General features: G+C 36.6%; 1 protein-coding gene across 1 annotated transcript in view; it reads right to left on the bottom strand.

The window, feature by feature from the left end:
• MGST1 (microsomal glutathione S-transferase 1) overlaps window positions 1–10,772 on the bottom strand; it is a 359,649-nt gene extending 348,877 nt beyond the window's left edge. Inside the window, exon 1 of the mRNA XM_069106146.1 lies at window positions 10,763–10,772. The gene's annotated coding sequence lies outside the window, so the exon portion shown is untranslated. The remainder of the gene's footprint in view (window positions 1–10,762) is intronic.
• Window positions 10,773–11,123: the final 351 nt, after the last annotated feature.

The following is an 11,123-nucleotide window of genomic DNA, read 5'->3' as shown; positions in this document are numbered from 1 at the left end:
TCTCTCTCTCTCTCTCTCTCTCTCTCTCTCTCTCTCTCTCTCTCTCTTCCCCTTCCTCTTCCTCCTACTCCTCCTTTCTCTCCTTCCTATGATCTCTTAATTGCTAAGTCCTTTTAGGGCCTTTTCTTATCCTCACCTTTTTTGACTTCTTTGTAATTTCAGTTACTCTTAACCACCTCATCTTACTGGGCACTCTCTCTTCCCTGGGTTTTGTCAATACTTTCTTCTGGTTTCCCTCCTATAAACATGACTGGTTCTCAGTTTCCTTCACCAGCTAATCATCTGTCTTCTGCCCCTTTGGTAGAGGTGTTACTGAAGACTTTGCCCTAATTTCTCTTCTTTTCTTTCTACATACTTTCTTGGATAAAGGCTAAATTCCTTCTTAGACTAAGGATACAAAGAAAAAAAAACCAGTCCCTAACTTCAAGGAGCTTACATTCTAATGAGGGAGACATGTAAATAGTAAAAGGTACATAAAAAATAGAGAGATATTAGGTGAAAGTTTTACTTAGAGAGTAAGGCCCTAGCAAATGGAGGAATAGGGAAAAGTCTCTTATAGAAGGAATTCATTTGAACTGAACCTTGAGTGGAACCAGGATTTCCTAAAAGCAGATTGGTAATGAAAGAAATCTAGGCACAGAATTCAGCCAGTACAAAGGCACAAATATATGACACATAGTTTTCTGTACAAGGGAGGAATAGCAAAAGGGCTAACACAGGGAAAGAAAAAGGAAGGTAATAAGCATTCATGTAGCGCCTATCATGTGCTAGGTGCTATACTAAGTGAAGATGATATATATGTAACATCCAAGTCCAATAATCAATAGACAATTGGACAATGGGGGACTAGAGTTGAGAAGAAAAAAAAATAAAACCAGATATTTTGATTAAGAATCATCAATTTAGAGGTAACAGTTAAACTGATGGGAGCTGATTATATCATTGAGTGAAAGGATAAAAAGAAAAAAAAAAGATGGCCCAGAACAAAGCCTTGAGGGATACTCCCAGTTGGCAGTTTTAACATGGATAAAATTTCAGCTAAGGATTAACATGGATAAAATTTCAGTAAAGGACCTGAAGAAACAAGAGAAAGTAGTGTTACCAAAATCAGAGAGTGGTCTCAATTAGTTTCTTGGTTTATTCTCTAAGATTTTCTAATTAAACCACTATATTATCAACTAATTGGAATGGTTTTACCTATCCTTTGTCTATCTTTTATGTCTTTAATTTCTTTCTCTTGCCTTATTGTGACTGCTAGCATTTTGAGAGCTTTTAAATGGGGTGAAAGGAGATTGGGAATTCTTGCTCTCTCTCTTATATTTGTAAGGTTTTTAGTGTATCTTCATTATATATGATGCTTGCATTTGGTTCTAGATATTATGATATTAAAAAAAGATCCCTCCAGACCTATTCTTTATAGAGTTTTGGGGATAATTGGGTTTATATTTTTCAAAGACTTTTTCTGCATCATGTGACTTTGAGTATTTTTATTTTTAATGTGATTAAATTAAGTTGATTGTTATACATTTACAATTATCTAAAACATTTCCATATTAGTTATTTTGTATGAGAAGACTCAAATAAAGGAAAAATTCCCTCTTCTTAGCCACCACCAGAAGAGCTGCTATAAATATGAATGTGGCATGTTTAAGGGACAATTTTTTGTTTTTATTATTGCCTTACACACAGTAGGTGATTAATAAATGTATAAAGGATTGGAAACTATAAGATGATCTGACATGCTCAATTCCTTCCTGACCCCCACCTCATCCCATGCTAGTGTCTCTAAGTCTATTCCAAAATTCTCCCCCTCTCTCAGAACTGAATTCTTTCTCTGTCTCTTACCCCAGGTTAGAGAATTTCCAGTTTTGACTCTGAAGACATTTCTTCTATGACTTAGTAGAAGTTCCTTAGGAGTTTGTGTAAAGGAAAACTTCAGAACCTTGTAGCCATCAGATGTTGAGAATCTCTGAATTTAGGGAAACTGGTTCTCAATGATAGGCAGTCTGTCAACAGGCCTGTCCTCAAAGCCTTCTCAGTTTTGTAGAGTCTTCCATGCTACAATAAGTCATCAGAGTAAAACTTCTGTGAAGGCACTAGACATTAGCAATCAATCATAAACCAAGAGAATGGCACAAGTGTTTCATCCTCACTGAATCCATTTACTTACAGCCTGAGCCAGCCCTGCCATCTAACTAGCTGCCATGATGTTAATCTACCTATGAGCCAAATTTAGGGCTCCTCTTATAACTCAAGGCTGGTCCCTCACTAACCTCTCCAGTCAGTGCTTTAAGGTGACTCCTCCACCTCAGCTTAATTATATTATTTCTCATGGTGAACACCATGGAAATTTTAAGGCAAAACACCCACAAAAGTTTATAACATACCATATGCAGTAATGTATTATTATGTCCATATACAATTTCATCCAAAAATAAAGGGTTATTTTTCACACATAGCAATGAAAAATCATTGTCCTTTACAACATAAATTTTATGAAATAATTTTAAAATGTTTTTATTACTGAGTCATTTTTCAGTTATATCCAACTCTTTGTGACCTCATTTGGGGTTTTCTTGGCAAAGACACAAGTGGTTTGCCATTTCCTTCTCCCACTCATATTACAGATGAGGGAACTGAGACAAATAGGATTAGTGATTTGCTCAGGGTCACATAGCTAGCAAGTGTCTGAGAACAAGTCTGAACTCAGGAAGATGAGTCCCCCTGAGTCTAAGCCTGAAACTCTATCCACTACATCACCTAGCTGCCCCATTTGAAAACACAGAATATTATAAAATTATACTTATTGTTGCATAGTTTTAATGAAATTCTGACTTCAAAAGGTACAGTACTAAGAAGACTGACATAAGAAGATAAAAGTCTTTATAAATCTATCTTTTCTGGCTCTTTGAATGAGAAGTCTTCCATATAGAAAGAAAATAGTGCTAATACAAGATAGATGCTTCAGATCAGAGTTTCTTAATTCTCAGATTGGAGTCTACTAATATTCTAGAGGCCTAATTTGATATATTTTTAAACCAATATCTTCCACTTATTTCTGAAATGTACCCATTTCTTCAGTTTTCTAGGATTTTAATCAGCTCCCACACCAACATATACCCATGCCATTCATGGACTTAGATGTCAAAGTCTTCCTACTCAGAGAATACTCTCTAATCACTTTCCTCTGACTCATAAGGCTTTAGGGAAAGGAAGAGTAACTTCTCACAAAAGTGGTCAGGTGTCCTTGTTTTAGGTTGTTTTTCTGATAATGATCACAAACTTGCACTCATCACATTGACTCATACTGTTCCTCTCAAGATTAATAACATATGGTTATAGAACATATGTTAACTGATCTTATATTCATACACATTTGATATATTAATCAAGCACTTACCAAACACCAACTATATTTCAGGGTTTGTGGAGCTGATTTCAAGGATCCAGAAAGTTGATCAAGCTTTGCTGCCCATTACCTGAATTTTCCCTGAATTCCTGGGCAGGAGCTCACTGAAGAGAATAATTCCTTCAGAATTAGATTGGAGCAAATGAAATCTAGTGACTTTCTGAGAAATCAAGACACTATTAAACAGATCCAAAAAAATGAAAAAATAGAAGGCAATGTGAAATATCTCATTGGAAAAACCACTGACCTGGAAAATAGATCCAGGAGAGATAATTTAAAAATTATTGGACTACCTGAAAGCCATAATCAAAGAAAGAACCCAGAAATCATCCTTCAAAAAACTCTCAAGGAAAATTGCACTGATATTTTAGAACCAGAGGGCAAAATAAAGGTTGAAAGAATCTACTGATCATCTCTTGAAAAAGATCCCAAAAAAGAAAACTCCTAGGAATATTATAACCAGGTTCCAGAATTCTCAGATCAAAGAGAAAATATTACAAGCAGCCAAGAAGAAACAATTTGAATATTGTGGAAACACAATCAGGATAACACAGTATCTGGCAGCTTCTACACTGAGGGATCAAAGGGAATTGAATATGATATTCTGGAGGTCAAAGGAGCTAGGATTAAAACCAAGAATCATCTACCCATCAAAACTGAGTATCATGTTTCAGGGGAAAATTCAATGAAATAGAGGACTTTCAAGAATTTTTGATGAAAAACCAGAGTTGAATAGAAAATTTGACATTCAGATACAAGAAGCAAGAGAAGCATGAGAAGGTAAACAGGGAAAAGAAATCATAAGGAATTTATCAAAGTCGAACTATTTACATTCCTACATGGAAAAACAATAATTGTAACTTATGAAATTTTTCTCAATATGAGAATAATTGAAGGGAATATATATATTTATGTATGTATACATATTTAACAGGTATACATAGACAGAGGGCACAGGACCAATTGAATAGGAAGGGATGATACTTAAAAGGTGAAATTGAAAGGTAAGAGAGGAATATAATGAGAGGAGATGGAGAGAGATAGAATGGGGTAAATTATCTCATATAAAAGAGGCAAGGGAAAACTGATACAACGGAGGGGAAGAACAGGACGGCAAAAGGGAATGAGTCAACCTTACTCCCATTGAATTTGGCTTAGGGAGGGAATGGCACACACACTAAATAGGATATCTTGCCCTATAGGAGAGCAGGAGAGAAGGGGATGAGAGGGGGGATGATGGAAGGGAGGGCAGGTTAGGTGGGAGGGAAGTTGGAAACACACACTTTTGAAAAGGGACAGGGTCAAAGTAGAGAATAGAACAAGTGGGGGGCAGGGTTGGATGGAGGGAAATATAGTCAGTCTTTCACAATATATCCACTATGGAAATGTTTTGCATAGCTACACATGTACAACATATATTGAATTACTATCTTCCCAGTAAGGGTGGGTGATGAGGGAGGAAGGGAAAAAATCTGAAATTCAAAGTTTTAAAATCAAATGTTTAAAATATATATTATCATTATTTTACATGTAACTGTGAAATAAGATAAACAGACATTGGGGTATAGAGATCCATCTTGCCCTACTGGAAAGTCAGAGGGGGTATGGGAGAGGATATAGAAGAGAGCAGATTGGGGGAGGGGGCATACAGTGGGATCACTGTTTTGGAGTGGTGGGTAGGGGAATGAAGGGGAGAAAATTTGTAACTCAAAATCTTGTGGAAATGAATAATGTAAACTAAAAATAAACATAAAATTTAACTTAAAAAAAGAAAATAAAAAAACAACTGACCTGGAAAATATATCCAGGGGAGATAATTTAAGAATTATTGGACTAGGGGACAGAGCCAAGATGGTGGAGTAGAAGCAGGACCTCCAGATGGCTCTGGCTTCCACCTTCCACAATCAATGTAAAAGGGGACTCTGAACAAACTTTAGAGCTACAGAACCCACAAAATGACAGAGAGAGGCTAATCTCCCTCTGAGGACTGCCAAGCAGGCTTGCAGGAATCGGCCAGTACAGCGCTCTGGGAGCTGAGCCCAGGTCTGCATGAGCTGGAGGTTTTAGCCCCAGGGCGAGCCTGACCAGCCACTGGCTGGAGGGACTACAGATCAGCAGCAGCTGTGGCTGTTTCTAGATTTATTCACAGATATGAAGAAAAAAGTAAGAGGTCAGTGCAGTGTGGACTTTGGGACCAGTAGGTGGGAGAGCATAGGCTTTTGCCTCCAGGGTGAGAAGCCACTGAGATTCCTTGGATCAGCCAGCACCACGTTGCAGCTTCAGTTCCTGGCCTGCAGAGTGTGGGGGGACCAAGTGACCAGTCTGAGGGGTAATCACTCTTGCTTTAACCTGCTTGGATCCGTATTGCAGTCTAGGGTAGAGGTCCTGGGGTGTGTGACCAGCTTGCCAGAGCATATGGAGGCCTCAGAGAAGGCACCCCACTAACACCTCCAGGATCTGAGAAAACCCCAGTGTTTGGAATGAAGCTCCCCTGTCTGGTAACAGAGTCCTACTGTGGCAAAAAGCCCAGAGGTCAAGTGACTGAGGGGCGATATGACCAGGCAAAGGAAGTAAAGCAAACAGAAGAATCCAATATTAGACTCCTATTTTGGGGACAAAAAGGAGCAAAGCATGGAATAGGGGGAAGACAACAAAGTCAGAACTCCTGCACCAAAAGCTTCAAAGAATAATACAAGCTGGTTACATGCCATAGAGGACCTTAAGAAGCAGATAAGAGAAGTGGAGGAAAAATTGGGAAGAGAAATGAGAACAACACAAGACAATCAAGAAATGAGAGTCAACAGCCTAACAGAGGAAAATCACACCTTAAAAAACACACTAACTCAATTGGCAAAAGAGGCTCAAAAAGCTGAATTTGCCAGATGGAAAAAAGCTCAAAAGCTCAATAAGGAGAATCATTCCCTCAGATTTGGAATGGAGCAAAGGGAAGCTAGTGACTTTATGAGAAATCAAGATGTTGTTAAACAGATCCAAACAAATGAAAGAACAGAAGGCAATGTGAAATATATCTCATGGGAAAAACCACTGACCTGGAAAATAGATCCAGGAGAGATAATTTAAAAATTATTGGACTACCTGAAAGCCATGATCAAAGAAAGAACCTAGAAATCATCCTCCAAGAAATTCTCAAGGAAAATTTCCCTGATGTTTTAGAACCAGAAGGCAAAATGGAGGTTGAAAGAATCCACCGATCACCTCCTAAAAAAGGTCCCAAAAAGAAAACTCCTAGGAATATTATAGCCAGGTTCCAGAATTCCCATATCAAGGAGAGAATATTATGAGCAGCCAGGAAGAAACATATTGAATATTGTGGAAACAAAATCAGGATAACACAGGATCTGGCAGCTTCTACACTAAGGGATCAAAGGGCCTAGAATTTGATATTGCAGAGGGCAGAGGAACTGAGATTAAAACCAAGAATCATCTACCCAGAAAAACTGAGTATCATGTTTCAGGAGAAAATATGGTCATTGAGTGGAATAGATGACTTTCAAGCATTCTTAATGAAAAAAAAACAGAATTCAATAGAAAATTTGACATTCAGATATAAGAAGAAAGAGAAGCTTGAGAAGGTAAACAGGGAAAATCATAAGCCACTTATCAAAGTTGAACTATTAACATTCATACATGGAAAAATGATAATTGTAACTGATGAAACTTTTCTCAGTATGAAATGAAGGGCATACAGGCATATGAATACATATGTGAATGTGTGTATATATGATTCAAGGGATACATAGATAAAAAGCACAGGACCAATTTAATAGGAAGGGATGATACTTAAAAGGTGAAATTAAGAGGTGAGAGAGGAATATAATGAGAGGAGATGGGGAGAGACAGAATAGGGTAAACTATCTCATATAGAAGAGGCAAGGGAAAAATGGCTATAATGGAGGGAAGAATAGGAAGGCAAAAGGGAATTTGTCAACCTTATTCTCATTGAATTTGGCTCAGGGAGGGAATGACATACACACTAAATAGGGTATCTCACCCTATAGGAGGGTAGGGGGGAAGGGGATGAGAGGAAGGATGATGGAAGGGAGGGCAGGCTGGGCGGGGGAGGGAAGTTGGAAGCACTCACTTTTGAAAAGGGACTGGATCAAAGTAGAGAATAGAACAAGTGGGTGGTGGGATAGGAGGGAAGGAAATATAGTCAGTCTTTTACAATATATCTACTATGTTAATGTTTTGCATTAGCTAAACATGTAGAAACTATACTGAACTGCTTATCTTCCCAGTGTGAGTGACAAGGGAGGGAGGAAAGGAATGAATCTGGAATTCACAGTTTTAAAATCAAATGTTTAAAATTTATATATATACATATACTATTTTATATGTAATTGGGAAAGAAGATATACAGGCACTGGGGCATAGAGATCCACCATGCCCTACTGGAAAAGTTGAAGGGGGTATGGGAGAAGATATGGGAGAGAACAGATTGAAGAAGGAGATATCCTGTGGGATTGCTATTTTGGGGTGGTGGGTAGGGGAAAAATGGCAAGAAAATTTGTAACTCAAAATCTGATGGAAATTAATGATGTAAATCAGAAGTTAATAAAGCATTTGAAAGAAAAAATTATCAGACTACCCATAGGTCATGATCCGAAAAAGAACTTACACATCATCTTACAAGAAATTACCAAAGGAAGCTGAACCAGAGGGTAAAGTAGAAATTGAAAGAATCCACCAATCAAGTCCTGAAAGAGATCCCAAAATGAAAACTCCCAGGAATATTATAGCCAAATTCAGACTTCCCAGATCAAGGAGAAAATATAGCAAATAGTCAAAATGAAACAATTCAAATGTGGAGCCACAATCAAGATAACAAGAGATTTAGCTACTTCTACATTAAAGAACAAGAGAACTTGGAATGATATATTGTAGGGCAAAGTAGCTAGGATAACAACCAAGAATCACCTGCCCAACAAAACTAAGTATAAATTTTAGGGGGTGGGAAGGGGGGGGAAACAATGAACATTCAATGGAATAGAAGACTTTCAAGCATTCCTGATAAAAAATACCAGAGCTGAGTATAAAATTTGACTTTTAAATACAAGATGCAAAAGAAGCATAAAAAGGCAAAGAAGAAAGTGAAATCATAAAGAATTCTATAAGGCTAAACTGTTTATATTCCTACATGGGAAAATAATATTTATAACTCCTAGAAAGTTTAGTTAGGAGCATACATAAAAAGAGAGGTGTGAGTTGAATGTGATGGTATGATTATCTAAAAAAATAAAACTAAGAAACAAGAAAGAAGAATGCATTGGGAGAACAGGAAAGGGATAGGTAGAATGGAATTTGCTAACATAAAAGAAGCCTGAAAAAGATTTTACAGTGGAGCAGGAAATGGGGGAAGTGGGGAGAGAAGCACATGAACTTTGATCTCATCAGAACTGGCTCAAAGAGGGAATAATATACAGACTCAATTAGGTATAGAAATCTATCTTACAATACAAGAAAGTAGGAAGGGAAGAGGATAAAAGAGGAGTTGGGAGTGGAACTGAGAGAAGGGAGGGCAGTTTGGAGGAGAAAAAAGTCAGAAGCAAAACACTTTTGAGCATGGACAGGGTAAAAGGAGAGAGAGTAAGGAAAATAGGATGGGGAAAATACATAGTTCGTAATCATTATTGTGAAAAAAAAAATTATAGTGACTTTCTCTAATAAAGACTTCATTTCTCAAATATATAGAAAACTGAGTCCAATTCAGAGAAATAAGAGTCATTCCTCAATTGATAAATGGTGGAAGGATATGAAGAGCCAGTTTTCAAAAACAGTAATCAAAGCTATCTATAGTCATATAAAAATGTTCTAAATCACTATTGATGAGAGAAATACAACTTAAAATAACTCTGAGCTATTATCTCACACCTGTCAGATTGGCTAATAGGACAGAAAAGAAAAATGACAAATGTTTGAGGGTGTGTGGGGAAATTAAAATACTAATGTACTATGGATGAAGTTGTATAATGATTCAACCCTTCTATAGAACAATTTGGAACTATGCCCAAAGGGCTATAAAACCATGCATACTATTTGACCCAGCAATACCACTAATAGGTCCAAATCCCAAAGAGGTTAAAAAAAAAAAAGAGGAAATATGTGTACAAAAATATTTATAGAAGTTCTTTTAGTGGTGGCACTGAAGGAATGTCCATCAAATGGGGAATGGCTGAACAAGTTGTTTTATATGATTATGATTGTGATGGAATGCTATTATGCTTTAAGAAATGCATAGGATGCTCTCAGAAAAACCTGGAAAGACTTACATGAACTGATGCAACGTGAAATGAGCAGAACCAGAACATTGTACACAGTAACAGCAATGTTGTGTGATGATTTACTATGAATAACTTAGCTATTTTCAGCAATATAATTATCTAAGACAATTCTGTAAGATATATGATGAAAGGTACTGTCCCTCTCCATAGAAAGAACTGGTAGAGCCTGAATGCATATCAAAGATACTTTTTCTTTACTTTTTTAAAATTTTCATGGGGTTTTTTGTCTGTTTTCTTTCACAGAATGACTTACATGTAAATGTGTTTTGCATGACTACATGTGTATAACCTATGTCAAATTGCTTGCCTTCTCAGTGAAAGGAGGAGGAAGAGAATTTAGAACTCAAAATTTGAAAAAACAATGTTAAAATTGTTTTTACATGTAATTGGGGAAAAAAATAAAATATTAAATAAGAAAAAAGATCACCCACAGTTTTTATTGAAATAAATTTTTCTCTTCAGGAAATAAATCGAAAAGAAAGTGTCTTTTTTTATGTAGCTAAATTATTTAGCAATAATTCCATTGTTTTGTTCGGTTTCCACAGTAACTGCCCATTTCTTTAAGGACTTAAATTAACATTCAAAAAACCAAGAATATTCAACTATTGAAGATGCATACAAAGGAATTTGAGAGCAAATTTTAGGACATTTTGAACTGCAAAGTTCATTTTCTATTCTGATTGATGTTAATGAAATGCAAAATAACATTTTGGTACTAAAATTATTTTGTTCTATTACTGAGCTATTGTATAACAAAGAGTTGTTTGGCTTAGATTTATATTCAAGACTTTCTATTGATCTTTTATACGGTATTAATTTAAACCAATTAATCTGATCGATTCAAGAAAGGTCTTTGTCATATTCCTGCCCCCACCCCAGCATGCCTTTAAAAAAGAGAGTTAGTAGAAGATACTTATATGGTATGGAGCTTCCATGAGCCTAAGAAAACAAAACCATCACAGTGCAACTAGTCCTACACCTCTGGTCCAGTGCAACAATATGACCACAGACTCATGAGACACCCTGAGGGAAATGCATTCCTTGGAAAGCTCCCCATGTACCACAGAGGCCACTTTGCCTCACCAGAACAAAAATCCTATTTTATTCCATCCTTCCTCCCCTTTACCAGAAAACTGTAGCCATCGAATTCTGGACAGTCTTACTTCATCAATAGTTACAAGATAGCTAATTGCTATTTATACTTAAATATATACATATACATATATATATATGTATATATATATATCTGCCCTTGGGTTTAAGCACAGTTCATTATTCTAGAAACTTATTCAAACTGGTAGCAATACCTTTCCATTGCTCAATTGCACCACCATTCCCACTGTGCTAACACTCTTTTAAAAAATATATTTATTTATTTTTCATGTTTAACATTCACTTCCATGAGATTTTGA

Source organism: Petaurus breviceps, unplaced genomic scaffold (assembly GCF_028583685.1).
Source record: "Petaurus breviceps papuanus isolate PSGF00001 unplaced genomic scaffold, PetGlider_PUasm1.0 78, whole genome shotgun sequence".
NCBI lineage: Eukaryota > Metazoa > Chordata > Mammalia > Diprotodontia > Petauridae > Petaurus > Petaurus breviceps.
This window is presented reverse-complemented; position numbering and strand designations above follow the sequence as displayed.